At 52.9% G+C, this 18,826-nt stretch overlaps 1 non-coding gene across 1 annotated transcript; it reads right to left on the bottom strand.

Moving 5' to 3' along the window:
* Positions 1 to 18,266: 18,266 nt before the first annotated feature.
* On the bottom strand, positions 18,267 to 18,339 carry TRNAK-CUU (transfer RNA lysine (anticodon CUU)). Its single transcript has one exon. It is a non-coding gene; the product is annotated as a tRNA-Lys (tRNA).
* Positions 18,340 to 18,826: the final 487 nt, after the last annotated feature.

Below are 18,826 nucleotides of genomic sequence, written 5' to 3'. Positions count from 1 at the left end.
ATATCTGAAAAAGGTGAGAGTTAATGTTAAACCCGAAAATGGAGAAGCCTTTAAAAAGCATCACGCCCAACGTGGGGCTCAAGCCCACAACCCTGAGATTAAGAGTCTCATGCTCTACCGACTGAGCTAGCCAGGCTGCTGTGCCTATGTCATTTCACACACCCTCTGTGTGTTCTTTGTGAGGAAGAAGTGTGTGGTTATCCCAGGAGGCCCCTTTGTTTCATTTTCTCTGCTGCTGATTTGACATAGGCCCCTTTCTCTTTCTCCATCTCTCACTCTACCCCAGTCTTATGTCCCCATCAGTCTCTCTGGAGCTCACTCTGGTACATACATGCATCTGTCCTCTCAACCTGTCTCTGGGCACATACTTAAATGTCCAGTAGAGAAGATTGTGAACTCTTCCTGTTTCGCGAGGTGGCAGTCAGCCTCCAGAGCCGTGTTCCAGAGGCCTGCCATGGGCTGCCTGAATGGCTGAGCGGTGTAAGGCGCCACATTCAAGAGCAGTATTTTCCCCAGTCCTGTGATCAAATCCCGCTGAAGACATAAAGTAGTTTTCATACCTACTTTAATCATAATGTTAGAAATGGGGTATTTGGTTGGCAGTCAGGTTACCCCCTGTCCAAGCAAAGCCCTCACTCTAGTCAGGGTAAGTCACACACAATCCAAGATTATCCTGTGCCCACCCTCTGGTAGCTTGGCACGAGCAGTCAGGCTTAACTTAGAATGCAACGTGTAAAGTATTTGTGCAATAAATCATACAATACCACCATATAGCACCACAAAAATACACCACACAGTGTTTAGAAAAATATATAATATTTATCAGGATAATTGTAGGTCAAAACGAAATAAAGTTGCAATGTGAATTTGTAGAGATATCACTGGAAAGTGATATAAAGTGTCTTAAGTCTTTAAAAAGCAAACAAAGGGGGTCATTCCAACCCTGGCGGTCGGTGTTAAAGCGGCGGCCAACCCGCAAACAGGCAGGCGGCCAAAAAAATGGAATTCCGACCCTGGCGGGAACCGCCAACACAGCCCGCCACTTTACCACTCCGACCGCCACGGCGGTACAGACAAGCAGCGCGGCGGTCACCGCCAACAGACAGGCGGCAGACAATGTACCGCCCACCGTATCACAACTCACCAATCCGCCACCTTTTCCGGGGCGGGAGCCCCTCGATAAAACACGGCGGAAACAGACTTCGAACGGGAAAACGCTCACCTCCATACACCCCACGAGGAATCTGGACAGCATGGAACCCGAACTACACATCCTACCAGCTATTGTCTACCTGCTCCTCTACCAGGAGCACGAACGCCGGCGCAGAAGACAACGGTGAGTACTGCACCTACGACACAGGGGAGGCAAAAAATTACGGGGACACACATACGCCACCCACCCACCCCCACCCTCACCCACTACAACACACACATCAATGCAGAGCAACAAGTCAGAGTGACACCCCCCATCCTCCCCGGAAGAATGCAAAGACAAAATAAAATGATGATTAAAAATGAAGTATATTATAGCATAATTGAAGTTAAGTGAAATATGAAAATATAAATAAAATATATTACATCATGAACAATATATACATAGGTCAAAAGTCCGGCCCATATTGGCTATCATCCATTGTTCGTGGGCCATTGGAGAGAACACTGCAGGGGCATCAGATAGTAAAACTACAGGCACCTCAGGGGGAAGGGAAGGGGGGCACCTCAGCCAGTTCAGTCCACGACGCCAGATCCACGAGGGGCCTCCATGCCCACTGTACCATCCTGGGGAGTGCAAAGCCACAGTCTCACAAGTCTCTACATTGGGTGGTTTGCCCACTGTACCATCCTGGGGAGTGCAAAGCCACAGTCCATCAAGTGGATTACAGACTCCACTGGTTCTGGAGGAGGAATGGTGCCCAGAGTGCTTCGTGAAGCCCTGGCCGACACAGATCCGGCCCTGCCAATGGGCCAGCGGTGCTTGAAATGAAGGGCCCAGCGGAGCGGTGCTTGAGATGAAGGGCCCAGCGGAGCGGTGCTTGAGATGAAGGGCCCAGCGGAGCGGTGCTTGACAGGAAGGGCCCAGCGGAGCGGTGCTTGAGATGAAGGGCCCAGCGGAGCGGTGCTTGCCACGGCGGGGCCCAGTTCGGTGGTGCCTGCCACGGCGGGGCCCTGTTCAGCGGTGCTTGTCACGGCAGGGCCCTGTTCAGCGGTGCTTGCCACGGCGGGGCCCAGTTCGGCGGTGCTTGTCACGGCGGGGCCCTGTTCAGCAGTGCTTGTCACGGCGGGGCCCTGTTCAGCGGTGCTTGTCACGGCGGGGCCCTGTTCAGCGGTGCTTGTCACGGCGGGCCCAGTTCGGCGGTGCCTGTCACGGTGGGGCCCTGTTCAGCGGTGCTTGTCACGGCGGGGCCCTGTTCAGCGGTGCTTGACATGTGTTCCCAGGGAACCAGATCGGGCCAATATTGTCCGCTCAGTCGCCATCCGACCTTTCGCTTGCGGGGCCCTCCTCTGCTGGAGTCCTGGGCCCGTGGTTGTCCTCCTTCACACCCGAAATGGGGCTGGTGGGGCACTCCTGGCAGCTCGCCTGCTGCCGGAAATATCCGCCCTGCTGCCCTTGCCCTCCTTCGCCAATTCTCTGGGGCCCTTGCCTCCCTTTGTGGATGTGCCAGGTGACGGTGCCAGGGTATTGCCTTTGGGGGCTGCCGTCTCTGGCCTCTCGCGCCGGCCCTTCCCTTTTTTAGTTTTTTTCCCAGGGGGGTGGGCTGCCTGTCCTCTTGCTGCTGGCTGATGTTGCTGCCCTAGAAGCTGGTGGACTCCAATAGCCCTGGACTATGGTCCTTGTAGGTGCAGGGCTTGTGGTGGCTGAGGTGCTGTTTGGACTCTTACGAGATGGAGGGGGTGGGTCAGGTGATGCAAAGAGGTTAATTTTGGAGAGGAAAAACTTTTTAGGAGCAGTGGGAAGGGTAGGTGCAGTGGGTATGGGAGTGGAGGAAGAGGATGTGGTTGTAGGAGAGTCAAGTGTGCTGTCTTTGGGTGCAGGTGCTTGTGACGGAGGCTGTCGTGAGGTGGATGGCTGTTGGGTGGGTGGCTGCCTGCGTTTGTGTGGTGTGGAAGAGGGGGTGACAGACACACTGGGAGAGGACACAGGGGACGTGTAAATGGCAGCGGGGGTGGTGACTGCACGTGTGCAGAGTGTTCTGGTGGGTGTGCTGGTGATGGACGTACTGGCTGATGGTGGCGTGCATGCAGGTGTGAGTGGAGACGTCACAGGGAGGGAGGAGGGAGACGAGGAGGAGGGGGACACAGAGGAGGCAGTGGCTGTTGGCATGTCTGTATGTGGATGTTGCATGTGTGATCTGTGGTGCTTATGTCTGGATGAGCTGCCCTTGGGTGTTGATGTGTGTGCAGGCTGGTCTGTAGGTGTGGCTGGGATAGGCAGAGGAACAGGGGAGTGGGACTGGGATGAGGAAATTGGAGGGGGGAGGCAGGAGACAGGGACAATGGTTGCCGTCAGTGCTGAGGCCAGAGCGTTGAACGATCGCTGATGGGCAGCCTGACCCGAATGAATGCCCTCCAGGTATGCATTGCTCCGGTGCACCTCCCTTTCTACACCCTGGATGGCATTCAGAAGGGTAGACTGCCCAACAATGAGCGTCTGGCGGAGGTCAATGATCTCCTCACTGAGGGCAGCAGGGGTAACTGGGGCAGGGCCTGAGGTGCCTGGGGCGAAGGAGATGCCCGCCTTCCTGGCCGAGCGGGCATGGGGCGAACGCTGAGGGGCTGCTTGGAGGGCAGAGCTGGTGCGCGGGGTGGCGGCTGTACCTGTTGTAGCGGTGGGCACGGATGTTGCCGCCACCACAAGGGAGCTCCCTTCCGAGGACGTGTCTGTGTCGCTGACGTCTCCACGGGTCCCTGTTGTGGAGCTCCCCTCGCCCTCCGTCTCACTGGTGAACTCGGAGTCGGTTGCATGGCCCTCCGGGGCCATGTGAGATGCAGCTCCCTCATGCTCCGATGCCACCTCTCCTCCGCCTGATGATGCTAATGCACACATGAACAGGAAGACCACAAAAAAGGGGGGGGAGAAAAAATGACATGTTGAGTGCATGCATTGGCGACACCGTTGGCAGAGAGGACAGACACAGAAGCCCCCTGCACTACACCGCGCACTCGGTGTACACTACTCAATTATTGTGACTTGGCCTACAAGCCTATGGACGACAACTGCCCACATAGGTGACCCAGGGCCATGGATAGCTGTACTTAGCACCCTACAGAGGTGGGGGGGCGGGGGCACAGGGCCATGCCTTACGGAGGGGACCAGCCTACAGAAGTCGCCCTGGCCTAGAGATACCCACAGCCCTCCTCCCCCACCCAGACACCTCCACTGTGCGCTAACATAGCAGAATGTGCTGGTACTCACCCCCTTGTGTCTGCTGTGATGTCCTCACGCGCCCATCCAAATCGGGGTAGGCCACCGCCAGGATCCGGGACATCAGGGGGGTCAATTGACGGGAGCCACCCCTCCTACGTTGGGAGGCCATCCCCAGCAGAGCCTCCGCGGTCTTCCTGCTCCCGCAGCGGATGTCCTCCCACCTCTTGTGGCAGTGGGTGCCCCGTCTGTTGTGGACCCCCAGGGTCCTGACGTCCTTGGCGATGGCCCGCCAAATGTCGATCTTCTGATGGGCGCTGACCTATGTGACATGGACAGGGTGGGAAAAAAAAATCATCATTTTCTGCATGGTCGATGTGAGTGGCCCCCTCTCCCCAACCTTGCCATATGGCACATGCTCTCATCTGTTGTGCGATGCATGCCTCATTCGCTCCCCTCCCCACCATCTTTCATCCGCCCCACTCAACACAGGCATTGCCCCCAAAGCATGGTCCCAGTTTACTTACCTGTTGGTCTGGAGGACCGTAGAGTAGCGCATACTGGGGGAGGACCCCATCAACAAGTTTCTCCAATTCCTCAGATGTGAAGGCAGGGGCCCTTTCCCCAGTCGCAGCAGCCATTGTATCTTCCAGACCGAGGTCACAGCAGCACTTGCAGTATAGGTCCTCTCCTGTGGATGATCAGGTTTCGAGTGATTAAGCAGATAGAAGATGGCGGTCAGGCCCGCGGCAGTGCGTACCGCGGCGGTGCGTACCGCGACCGCCGGCGCACATCGTCATTGGCTCCTGAGACCCATAGGGTTCGATGTTAACCAATGCTGCTTTGCGCCGTGGTCTTCGAGCGTCTACCGCCACGGTGTGCCACGCCAGCGCATTGACCTCACATCCCATTGTCACACTTTACAGGTCAGGCAGCCGCCATTTCAAGGGCCCACATGGCTTAATTTGTACTGCGTCCCACAGGCCTAGGCCTTGCATTGCCACTCATACAAGCCATTCAATGCATAGCGAATCGTGTTCTGTGCAAGCTGTGGTTACGTACCTGTGGGTTGCTTCACTCTGTGCTCCATGTTGTCCTTCCTAGGCACCGTCCGCTGGGACTTGCGAGGAGACAGAGGAATGTTCCCGTGTACAGACCGCTGGTGGACCTGTCGACAATGGAAGAAAGACATGTCATACTGACATACAGACTTGACCGAGCCACTATACCGGAACTGTGTGCCCAGCTGGAGCCAGACCTGATGTCCCCCATTCGCCAACCCACAGGGATTCCCCCTCTGGTGCAGGTTCTGTCAGTACTCCATTTTTTGGCAAGTGGATCATTCCAAACAACAGTGGCCCATCACCAGGGATGTCTCAGCCTATGTTTTCTAAGGTTTTGTCCAGAGTGTTGTTTGCCCTGATGAAATACATGCGGAGATACATTGTTTTCCCTGAGGTGGGCGATTTGGCTACAGTGAAGGGTGATTTCTATGCCCTTGGCCATATCCCCAACATCATTGGTGCCATTGATGGGACCCATGTGGCTTTGGTTCCCCCCAGTGAAAGTGAGCAGGTATACAGGAACAGAAAAAGTTATCATTCGATGAATGTCCAGGTGGTCTGTTTGGCTGACCAGTACATCTCCTATGTAAATGCCAAGTTCCCTGGGTCAGTGCATGACGCGTACATCATGCGAAATAGCAGCATCCCTTACGTGATGGAACAGCTACAGAGACACCGTGTGTGGCTAATTGGTGACTCTGGTTACCCCAACCTGTCGTGGTTACTGACCCCAGTGAGGAATCCCAGGACAAGGGCAGAGGAACAGTACAATGAGGCCCATGGGCGTACTAGGAGGGTGATCGAGTGGACCTTCGGCCTCCTGAAGGCCAGGTTTAGGTGCCTGCATATGACAGGTGGATCCCTAATGTACTCACCAAAGAAGGTGTGCCATATCATCGTGGCCTGCTGTATGCTTCACAACCTGGCTTTGCGACGCCAGGTGCCTTTCCTGCAGGAGGATGGTCCAGATGGTGTTGTAGCAGCTGTGGAGCCTGTGGAGAGTGAAGAGGAGGAAGACGACGGGGACGACACAGACAACAGGGACACAGTGATACAACAGTATTTTCAGTAGCACACAGGTACGAATCAACCCCGCCATTTTACATTTACTTAAAGTCTCCTGCCTCTCTACTGTCTGTGTTTCCCCCCAGTTCCTGTTAACTGAGTTGTGACTTTCCCTTCCGTTTTCAGAGCTGTGGGCCCCACTGCGTGACCTCTGCTTTGTTTGCCCATGGACTACAGCTGTGTGACAGTGGTATGTTGTCATCACAATGTAACTGAACATTTTGGCACCGTTATGTCTGATACATTTGTTCAAAATACAAGCAGACTCCAGATTTTTAAAGTGCAATAAGTGATTTTATTGAAGTGCTAAATTTAGGGACATGATTGAAAAACGGTGATGGGTGATGGTGGAGTAATGTCCATGGCAGAGTCCAGTTTTCAGTCTCACAGGTGCATTGTCCATATGCCTGTGGAAGGATGGAGCAGGGGCAGTTTAAGTTTGGACAGGGTGACAATGTGGGACAGTGGGATGACATCAGGGGGTATTGTTTGCTGGCGGGGGTCTTGGCATCCTACTCTGTCTTCTTGTGAGATCTCAGGTACCGCTTGCGGGGTGGTTCTTCTTCTGCAGGAGGTGGGGTTCTGGTAGCCTGTCGTTGTGTGGGGGCCTCCTGTACACTAGCGCCGGCGGAGGTGGTAGGCTGTTCCTGGTCCAGGCTAGTGCCACATGGTCCCGCAATGTGGTGACTATCTGGTTAAGGGCCACGACGATGGTCCCCATTGCGGAACTAATGTTTCTCAGTTCCTCTCTGAACCCCATGTACTGTTCCTCCTGCAGTACCTGGATCTCCTGGAACCTGGCCAGTACCGTAGCCATCGTCTCCTGGAAGCGGTGGTATGCTCCCATGATGGAGGAGAGGGCCTCTTGGAGAGTCGGTTCCCTGGGCCGGTCCCCCCCCTGTCGCACAGCAGCCCTCCCAGTTCCCCTGTTTCCCTGGGCCTCTGTCCCTTGGACCGTGTGCCCACTACCACTGCCCCCAGGTCCCTGTTGTTGTTGGGGTGGTGGGTCAACCTGGGTGCCCTGTAGTGGTGGACACACCGCTGATTGACATGTCCTGGAGACAGAGGCATGGGCCCGCTGGGTGGGAGCTGTGCTGGTGTTCCCAGAGGGGGTTAGGTCTGCTGTATCCTGTGGCTGTCTGTGGGGAACCGACTGTCCCGAGGTCCCCGATGGGCCGGGCTGGTCATCTGGGTCCAGGGAGACAGAGCTGCTGTCATCACTGGGGGCCTCTTCTGGGGGTGGGATGGACATCTCTGGACCCTCCTGGGCGGTGTGGTGGCGTTCGGGTCCTGCAGGGGTATAAGAGTATGGTTATTGCTTCTGTGTGTGCCATTTCGTGTAATGGGTGGGTGGCCGTGTACCCCAGTGCTGGCATTCCCTTGTGGGGGCTTTTGTGACGGTGGCTTGTGGGGGAGATGTCCATGCTTTGGGGAGGCATGCAGGGCTAGGTTTTGGGATGGGTGGGTTGTGATGGTGAGCCATTTGCAAGGAGTTGGTGTGATGGGGGTGGGGGTGAGGGTGGGGGTATGATTTGGCATGCAGGTGGGGTGGGGGGAATGAAGTAGTGAAGATTTGACTTACCAGAGTCCATTCCTCCGCCTACTCCTGCGAGGCCCTCAGGATGCAGGATGTGCAAGACTTCCTCCTCCCATGCTGTGAATTCTGGGGGAGTAGGTGGGGGTCCGCCGCCAGTCCGCTGTACCGCGATGTTGTGCCTTGATACCATGGAACGCACCTTCCCCCGTAGGTCGTTCCACCGCTTCCTGATGTCGTCCCGATTTCGTGGATGCTGTCCCACAGCGTTGACCCTGTCCACTATTCTGCTCCATAGCTCCATCTTCCTGGCAATGGTGGTGTGCTGCACCTGTGCCCCGAAGAGCTGGGGCTCTGCACAAACTATTTCCTCCACCATGACCCTGAGTTCGGCGTCAGAGAACCTGGGGTGTCTTTGGGGTGCCATGGGGTGGTGTGGAGGAGGTGAGGGGTGGTGTATGTGTTGTAGAGTGTGGTGAGTGTGGTGGTGTATGATGTTTTGTGCGTGGAAATTGTGTGGGTGATGTTGTGATTTGCCTCTGTGTGATGGTCTACTCTATGCTGTGCTGTCTCTCTCTGTCCTTCAGTCGCAATTGTGGTCGTAAGGGTTTGTGGGTGATGTGGGTGTGTGTTTTATATTTAATTGGGTGTGTGGGAGTGGTGTGTGTATGTGTCTCAGGTGTGTGTATTTTGAATTGTCCAATGTGGTAGTGTTTTGTAAAGGTGTGTGTATTTTGAGCGCGGAGGTGTGTACCGCCAATGGAATACCGCGGTTGAAAGACCGCTGCGGGGATTTGTGGGTCAGAATGGCATGGGCGTATTTCTGTTGGCGTGACGGTGGAGGTTTGGTCATCGCCAGTTTTTCGCTGGCCGTTGCTGTGGCGGACTTTTGTTGATGTCGGGTTTTTGGCGGCTTGCCAGTTGCGGGTCAGAATGACCGTGGCGGTTTACCGCGACCACGGCGGTGTTATGGCGGTCTTCTGACCAGCGGTAAGCGCCTTTTACCGCCGAGGTCAGAATGACCACCAAAGTCTCTTTCATGCACAAAGTACCTGGTTTGGAGTGGAAAATCTCCTCAGAGGGCCACAGAAGAAGAGATACGTGGAAAAAGGGTGTGTGCGTCGATTTCTCCTCAGCACACACGGACTTGCGTCGTTATTTTTCACGCGGGGAAGTCGTGCGCCGTTTTCTGGTGCGCGGACAGTCTCTTTCTGTGGATCGTGGGGATTACCAGATGTCCCGGGTCTGTGCGTGGATTTTCCTCCTTGTTTTCCGGTTGCGCGTCGTTCTGCGGGGCTGCGCGTCGAAATTACGATCTCACGGCAGGCGTCGCGTCGATTTCTCCTCTAGAGGTCGGGCGGCGTTGTCCTTGCGAAGCCGTGCGTCGCAGTTCCGGTCGTCCCGAAGGTGTCGCGTCGATCAGCGTCGGTGTGCGGCGTTTTTCTCGTAGCGGAACAAGCTGTGCGTCGAAATTTTCGGCGCACGGAGCGTCCAAGTGAAAAAGAGAAGTCTTTTTGATCCTGAGACTTCAGGGAACAGGAGGCAAGCTCTATCCACTTTCACAGCCAGACAAGAGTTCACCAAGGCAGCAGGCCAACAGCAAGGCAGCAGTCCTTTGTAGAAAGCAGACAGGTGAGTCCTTTGAGCAGCCAGGCAGTTCTTCTTGGCAGGATGTAGTTTCTGGTTCAGGTTTCTTCTCCAGCAAGTGTCTGATGAGGTAGGGCAGAGGCCCTGTTTTATACCCAAATGTGCCTTTGAAGTGGGGGAGACTTCAAAGAGTGGCCAAGAAGTGCACCAGGTCTCCTTTCAGTTCAATCCTGTCTGCCAGGGTCCCAGTAGGGGGGGTGGCAGTCCTTTGTGTGAGAGCAGGCCCTCCACCCTCTCAGCCAAGGAACACCCATTCAAAATGCAGATGTATGCAAGTGAGGCTGCAAGTGAGGCTGAGTACCCTGTGTTTGGGGTGTGTCTGAGTGAATGCACAAGGAGCTGTCAACTAAGCCCAGCCAGACGTGGATTGTAAGGCACAGAAAGATTTAAGTGCAAAGAAATGCTCACTTTCTAACAGTGGCATTTCTAGAATAGTAATATTAAATCCAACTTCACCAGTAAGCAGGATTTTTTATTACCATTCTGTCCATACTAAATATGACCTTCCTACTCCTTTCAGATCAGCAGCTACCACTTCAATACTGTATGAGGGCAGCCCAAATATTAGCCTATGAAGGGAGCAGGCCTCACAGTAGTGCAAAAACGAATTTAGGAGTTTTACACTACCAGGACATGTAAACTACACAGGTACATGTCCTGCCTTTCACCCACACAGCACCCTGCTCTAGGGGTTACCTAGGGCACACATTAGAGGTGACTTATATGTGGAGAAAGGGAGGTTTAGGCTTGGGAAGTACTTTTAAATGCCAAGTCGAGGTGACAGTGAAACTGCACACCCAGGCCTTGCAATGGCAGGCCTGAGACAAGGAAAAGGGACTACTTAAGTGGGTGGCACAACCAGTGCTGCAGGCCCACTAGTAGCATTTAATCTACCGGCCCTATGCACATAGAGTGCACATTACTAGGGACTTATAAGTAAATTAATAGTCCAATCAGGTATGATTCAAGGTTACCATGTTTTAAGGGAGAGAGCATATGCTCTTTAGCACTGGTTAGCAGTGGTAAAGTGCGAAGAGTCTAAAAGCCAGCAAAAACAGTGTCCAAAAAGTGGAGGGAGGCAGGCAAAAAGTTAGGGGTGACCACCCTAAGGCTGTCAGGTCTAACATGTGTCCCCCCCAGCTGAAAGTGGGGAGAGCTACCCGACCTCCTGGGAGCTCTCATCGCTAAGGCGGAAGTATTTGGAGAGACCATCAGCATTGGCGTGGTCAACCCCTGGGCGATGTTCCACTGTAAAGTCCATCCCCTGTAGGGAAATAAACCACCTCAAGAGTTTTGGATTCTCACCCCTCATCTGCATGAGCCATCTGAGGGGCCTGTGGTCTGTCTGAACCCGGAAGTGAGTCCCAAACAGGTAGGCTCTTAGCTTCTTCAGTGCCCAGACCACAGCAAAAGCTTCTCTCTCAATAGCACTCCACCTCTGTTCCCGTGTTAATAGCCTTCTGCTAATAAAGACTACTGGTTGGTCTAGGCCCTCCTCATTTAGCTGTGCTAGGACTGCCCCTATGCCATGCTCTGAAGCGTCTGTCTGCACGATAAATTCCTGGGAGTAGTCAGGGGCCTTGAGCACGGGGCCGTGCACATGGCTTCCTTCAGGGAGTCAAAGGCTTTCTGACAAGCCTCTGTCTAATTCACCAACCTAGGTTGTTTCTTGGAAGTGAGTTCTGTCATGGGTGACACAATGGTACCATAGCCCTTGACAAATCTGCGGTAGTATCCTGTGAGGCCTAAAAAGGCTCTCACCTCAGTCTGAGTTCTAGGTGGTTGCCAGGCCTTGATAGTTTCAATCTTGGCCTGGAGTGGCTGCACCTTGCCACCACCCACTAGGTGTCCCAAGTACACCACGGAACCCTGCCCAATCTGGCACTTACTAGCCTTGATGGTCAGGCCTGCCTGTTGCAGGGCCTGAAGCACATCCTTGAGGTGGAGCAGGTGTTCCTCCCAGCTGGAACTGTAGACAGCTATGTCATCCAGGTAGGCTGCACAGAAGGCATCCTTGCCAGCTAGGACCCCGTTAACCAACCGTTGGAAGGTAGCGGGGGCATTTTTCAATCCAAACGGCATCACCCGGAACTGGTAATGGCCATCAGGGGTTGAAAATGCGGATCTTTCTTTAGCCCCCTCAGTCAGGGCGATCTGCCAGTACCCTGAAGTAAGATCAAACGTACTCAGGAACTTGGCAGCGCCCAGCCTGTCAACGAGCTCATCAGCTCGGGGGATGGGGTGAGCATCAGTCCGTGTGACTGAGTTGGGACCCCGGTAGTCCACACAGAACCGGAGTTCTGGCTTTGCACCTGGGGCAGTAGCCTTAGGGACCAACACCACTGGGCTGGCCCAGGGACTACTGGATTTCTCGATAACCCTTAGAGCTAACATCTTGGAGACCTCCTCCTTGATGCTGGCCTTCACCTTATCCGATAACCTGTAAATTTTGTTCTTCACAGGGAGACTGTCACTGGTGTCAATGTCATGAACACAGAGGTGGGTCAGTCCAGGAGTAAGGGAGAACAGGGGAGAGAACTGCTCCAACAGCTCATAGCAGTCTCCTTTCTGGTTTAGAGTCAGGAAGTCAGAAAGAATGACCCCGTTCACTGACCCATCACCTTCTTGGGCAGAGAGGAGGTCGGGGAGAGGTTCACTCTCCTCTTCCATTCCTTCATCTGTGACCAGAAGCATGTTGATCTCAGACCTTTCAAAATGAGCTTTTAGTCGGTTAACATGGAGCACCATTAGGCGATTCCTAGGGGTTTGGAGGTCCACTAGGTAAGTGGCCTCCCCTTTCCGCTCCTTTACTTCAAATGGGCCAGACCAGCGGTCCTGGAGAGCTCTAGGCTCTACTGGCTCCATTACCCACACTTTGTCTCCAGGTTGAAACTCTACCAGGGCGGCCTTCTGGTCATACCAGCGTTTCATTACCTCTTGACTGGCCTCAAGGTTACTTTGGGCCTCTTTCCAGAAGCGGGTCATCTGGTTGCAGAGGGCCAACATGTAGCTGACCACGTCCTGAGGGGGTGCCTTTGGAGCTTTCTCCAACCCCTCCTTGACAATGCTTAAGGGTCCCCTGACAGGGTACCCATAGAGAAGCTCAAAGAGACTGAACCCTACCCCCCTCTGGGGGACCTCTCTGTAAGCAAAGAGAAGGCATGGTAAGAGGACGTCCCACTTACGCCTCATGGCCTCAGGGAGGCCACCAATCATGCCTTTCAAGGTCTTGTTGAATCTCTCCACAAGACCATTAGACTGGGGGTGATAGGGTGTGGTGAACTTGTAGGTTACACCACACGCATCCCACAGAGACTTCATGTATGCAGACATGAAGTTAGTGCCTCTGTCAGACACTATCTCCTTGGGGAATCCCACACGGGTAAATATCCCCATCAGAGTTCTGGTCACCACCGGTGCAGTTACGGTCCTCAGAGGGATTGCCTCTGGGTAACGGGTGGCATGGTCCACCAAAACCAGGATAAACATGTTGCCTAAGGCAGTTTTGGGGTCCAATGGACCAACAATGTCGATGCCCACCCTTTCAAAGGGGATGCCAACGACAGGAAGTGGAATCAGGGGGGTTTTAACCCTTTTTCCTGCTTTACCACTGGCCTGGCAGGTAGGACAAGATCTGCAGAACTTATCTGAGTTTGTCCTCATTCTGGGCCAATAAAAGTGGGTGACAAGCCTGTCAAAGGTCTTGCCTTGCCCCAAATGTCCTGCCAGGGGAATGTCGTGAGCCAGACCCAGTAGGAAGGTTCGGAAACACTGGGGGACCACCAGCGTACGCGCTGCCCCAAAGGCCGGAACCTTAGGCTCACTGTAGAGGAGATCATTCTCCCAATATATGTGGTGATCGCCAGAGGCTTCACCTGCCGCCTTGTCTGAGGCTTGTTTCCTCAGACCTTCCAGAGTGGGACATTCTTTCTGCGCTTTGCAGAATTTCTCCCTGGTGGGTCCACCCTCAACTTGCCAGCCAGCAAGCTCAGGTAAGTCACCTAGGGTGGCAATGTCTTCCCCAGTTGGCTCGGGAGCCTCCTCCTCAGGAGCCCCGTCAGCCACTGCGGGAACTTCTGGGGCCGGTTTCCCGCGCCCCTTGCCCCTCCTCTTGGCAGCTCTTTGGGCCATTGCTCCAGGCTCCAGATGCCCTTGACTTCCCTCGCGGTCAGCCATGGACCGTGTGGTCATGCAGACCCACTCAGGTAATCCTAACATCTCCAGGTGAGACCTGAGCTCTACTTCTTTCCAAGCAGTATGCTCAAGATCATTGCCTAACAGACAATCTACAGGCATGGCAGGACTCACAGCTACTTTCAGAGTACCAGAGACCCCCCCCCCCACTCAAAGGGAACCAGAGCCACCGGTAGGTGACTCTCACGATTGTCAGCGACTATGACCTGGTGGAATGTATTAGGGACTATCTGCTCTGTTGACACCAGCTGACTCTTGATAGTAGTCATACTGGCTCCTGTGTCACGCAGAGCCTCCACCTTCTGCCCATCAATGGTGACCCACTGCCTGTACTTGGAAGTATTTTGGGGCATGTGGGCTTTGGGCACCATTTCTCCTTCTCCCAGGGACACTAGGGAAATCTCTACCTGTTCCCCAAAGCTATCTGGGTCCATCTCCCCCCGAGCGCTACACTAGTCAACCCAGGTGTCTGTCCGGTAGTGGACGGTGCTCTCCTGGAGCACTGGGGGTCGCCTTTATAGTGACCGTACTGGTAACACTCCATGCATTTGGGGTTGGATTTTCCTGACCTATCATATGTCCCTGGCTTTTTCCCAAATCTGGAAAAGGAAGGGTTGCCACCCCCTCCCTGGGAATTCTTTTGGGGGCCTTTAGAGAGTTCCTTATCTGTAAGTTTATCTCCCCCCTCTTTCTTCTGTTGGGAACCCTGACCCCCTTTGTGAGTGTCCCCCCCAGGTACCTTCTTGGACACTCTGGTGCTAACCCAGAGGTCCGCCTCCTCAGCAAGCTTCCTGGGATCAGTCAGCTTACTATCCACTAAGTGCTGGCGCAACTCTGTATAAGTAGTATTAAGCATATGCTCTCTCAGAATCAAGTCATATAAACCTTCATAATCATCTACTTTGTTGTCCCGCACCCATCCATTCAGTGCCTTACTGGAGAAGTCAAAGAAATCTACCCATGTTTGTGTGGTTTGTTTGGTGCTGTCCCTGAACCTCTGACGGTATCCCTCAGGGGTCAGCCCAAACTTGGCAAGTAAAGTGGCTTTCTGAAGTGGGTATGTGTTTTGATCAGGTTGATCCAATGTGAAAAGTGTGTCCCTCCCCAATGGCGGTACATAACCCCACATAGCTACCCCCCATTGCCCTTCAGGAACCTCATGAGCCCTTAGTGCAACTTCATAGCAGCTAACCATTTATCTATGTCATCTCCCACCACAAAACTGGGCACCACATTTTTGGGTATACAAACCTTCTTTTGTCCAGCAGGTCCTGTCAGTATGCTGCCACCATTATTGCTGGATTCAGACTGCTTTGCCTTGAGATCCAGCTCCTTGAGACTCAGTTCATGAGCCAATAACAGTTTCTTTTCAGCCAAGGCTCTCTCAGCTGCAGCTTCAGCTCTTTCAGCTTCAATCTGTTTGGCTGCTCTTTCAGCCTCAGCTTGCTTGGCTTCTCTCTCTGCCCTTCTTTCCTCCTGTTGAGCCTCAATTTTCAGTTTTGCCATTTGCAATTGGAACTCCCTTTCCTCTCTCCTTTCCTCTGCGGTCAGGCTTTGCACAGAGACACTGCTCCCTGGTCTGGAAGGGGGCACAATTGCAGTGGTAACACCATCCACAGATAGTGACAAATTCTCTGAGGGGCCATTTTCTGGCTCCTCTTCCTCATCATCCTCTTCTAAATGGGCTTCTGCCCAGGCCCTCAGCGCCACTTGAAAGTCCTCCTTTTTGGAGGCCTCTTGGGTGGGTACCCTCATTGCCCTGCAGAATCCTTTTAGTTGTTTTAACGTATATGTATCCAACAGGACTAGCTCAAAGTCTCCTATCTGAGACCCAGTCAGAGACATGTTGAGTGAGGATTTAGTTTTTGAAAATTGTCAGGAAAAAACGAATTTGCAAAAAGAGATAAAAATCAAGTTGACCTTCAACTGTGGGTAGGTAGTGAAATACTTAGCTACTGTATGTCACTGCACAAATACAAGTCCTATCCTCACCGCTGATCACCAATCTTAGAAATTGGGTTTTTGGTTGGCAGTCAGGTTACCCCCTGTCCAAGCAAAAGCCCTCACTCTAGTCAGGGTAAGTCACACACAATCCAAGATTATCCTGTGCCCACCCTCTGGTAGCTTGGCACGAGCAGTCAGGCTTAACTTAGAAGGCAATGTGTAAAGTATTTGTGCAATAAATCATACAATACCACCATATAGCACCACAAAAATACACCACACAGTGTTTAGAAAAATATATAATATTTATCAGGATAATTGTAGGTCAAAACGAAATAAAGTTTAATGTAAATTTGTAGAGATATCACTGGAAAGTGATATAAAATGTCTTAAGTCTTTAAAAAGCAAACAAAGTCTCTTTCACGCACAAAGTACCTGGTTTGGAGTGGAAAATCTCCTCAGAGGGCCACAGAAGAAGAGATACGTGGAAAAAGGGTGTGTGCGTCGATTTCTCCTCAGCACACACGGACTTGCGTCGTTATTTTTCACGCGGGAAAGTCGTGCATCGTTTTCCGGCGCGCGGACAGTCTCTTTCTGTGGATCGCGGGGATTACCAGATGTCCCGGGTCTGTGCGTGGATTTTCCTGCTTGTTTTCCGGCTGCGCGTCATTCTGCGGGGCTGCGCGTCGAAATTACGATCTCACGGCAGACGTCGCGACGATTTCTCCTCTAGAGGCCGGGCAGCGTTGTCCTTGCGAAGCCGTGCATCGAAGTTCTGGTCGTCCTGAAGGCGTCGCGTCGATCAGCGTCGGTGTGCGGCGTTTTTGTCGCCACGGAACAAGCTGTGCGTCGAAATTTCGGCGCACGGAGCATCCAAGTGAAAAAGAGAAGTCTTTTTGGTCCTGAGACTTCAGGGAACAGGAGGCAAGCTCTATCCAAGCCCTTGGAGAGCACTTTCACAGCCAGACAAGAGTTCAGCAAGGCAGCAGGCCAACAGCAAGGCAGCAGTCCTTTGTAGAAAGCAGACAGGTGAGTCCTTTGAGCAGCCAGGCAGTTCTTCTTGGCAGGATGTAGTTTCTGGTTCAGGTTTCTTCTCCAGCAAGTGTCTGATGAGGTAGGGCAGAGGCCCTTTTTTTATACCCAAATGTGCCTTTGAAGTGGGGGAGACTTCAAAGAGTGGCTAAGAAGTGCACCAGGTCCCCTTTCAGTTCAATCCTGTCTGCCAGGGTCCCAGTAGGGGGTGTGGCAGTCCTTTGTGTGAGAGCAGGCCCTCCACCCTCCCAGCCCAGGAAGACCCATTCAAAATGCAGATGTATGCAAGTGAGGCTGAGTACCCTGTGTTTGAGGTGTGTCTGAGTGAATGCACAAGGAGCTGTCAACTAAGTCCAGCCAGACGTGGATTGTAAGGCACAGAAAGATTTAAGTGCAAAGAAATGCTCACTTTCTAACACAGGCATTTCTAGAATAGTAATATTAAATCCAACTTCACCAGTCAGCAGGATATTATATATAAACCATTCTGGCCATACTAAATATGACCTTCCTACTCCTTTCAGATCAGCAGCTACCACTTTAATACTGTATGAGGGCAGCCCCAATGTTAGCCTATGAAGGGAGCAGGCCTCACAGTAGTGCAAAAACGAATTTAGGAGTTTTACACTACCAGGACATGTAAACTACACAGGTACATGTCCTGCCTTTCACCCACACAGCACCCTGCTCTAGGGGTTACCTAGGGCACACATTAGAGGTGACTTATATGTGGAGAAAGGGGAGGTTTAGGCTTGGCAAGTACTTTTAAATGCCAAGTCCAGGTGACAGTGAAACTGCACACCCAGGCCTTGCAATGGCAGGCCTGAGACAAGGAAAAGGGGTTACTTAAGTGGGTGGCACAACCGGTGCTGCAGGCCCACAAGTAGCATTTAATCTACCGGCCCTATGCACATAGAGTGCACATTACTAGGGACTTATAAGTAAATTAATAGTCCAATCAGGTATGATTGAAGGTTACCATGTTTTAAGGGAGAGAGCATATGCACTTTAGCACTGGTTAGCAATGGCAGAGTGTGCAGAAGTGCGCAGAGTGTAAAAGCCAGCAAAAACAGTGTCCAAAAAGTGGAGGGAGGCAGGCAAAAAGTTAGGGGTGACCACCCTAGGGCTGTCAGGTCTAACACATAACACCAGCGGGGATGAGAACTTAAACTCCTCTTTTTGAAAGGATGGGGGGGGACAGGACGGACTGGAGCGGACTACGAGCTCGCTGTAAGCACGGGCGGCTCAGGCTAGGAAAGGGCACCTCCCAGGGGGGGAAGTGCTGCGTTGTGTGAAGTCCTGTGGGAATCGTGAGGCAAACTGCAGTATGTGTGTGTGTTTAGTTTTAAGCCTCAGCGAAATATCTGAAAAAGGTGAGAGTTAATGTTAAACCCGAAAATGGAGAAGCCTTTAAAAAGCATCACACCCAACGTGGGGCTCGAACCCACGACCCTGAGATTAAGAGTCTCATGCTCTACCAACTGAGCTAGCCGGGCTGCTGTGCCTATGTCATTTCACACACCCTCTGTGTGTTCTTTGTGAGGAAGTAGTGTGTGGTTATCCCAGGAGGCCCCTTTGTTTCATTTTCTCTGCTGCTGACTCGACACAGGCACCTTTCTCTTTCTCCATCTCTCGCTCTACCCCAGTCTTATGTCCCCATCAGTCTCTCTGGAGTTCACCCTGGTACATACATGCATCTGTCCTCTCAACCTGTCTCTGGGCACATACTTAAATGTCCAGTAGAGAACAGCATGAACTCTCCCTGTTTTGCGAGGTGGCAGTCAGCCTCCAGAGCAGTGTTCCAGAGGCTGCCGGAATGGCCGAGCGGTGTAAGGTGCCACATTCAAGAGCAGTATCTTCCCCAGTCCTGTGATCAAATCCCGCTGCCGAGATAAAGTAGTTTTCATACCTACTTTAATCATAACACCAGCGGGGATGAGACCTTAAACTAATCTTTTTGAAAGGATGGGGGAGGACAGCACG

This window comes from Pleurodeles waltl, chromosome 6 (genome assembly GCF_031143425.1).
Source record: "Pleurodeles waltl isolate 20211129_DDA chromosome 6, aPleWal1.hap1.20221129, whole genome shotgun sequence".
NCBI lineage: Eukaryota > Metazoa > Chordata > Amphibia > Caudata > Salamandridae > Pleurodeles > Pleurodeles waltl.
Note: the sequence above shows the minus strand (reverse complement) of the source record. Positions and strands in the feature narration are given on the sequence as shown.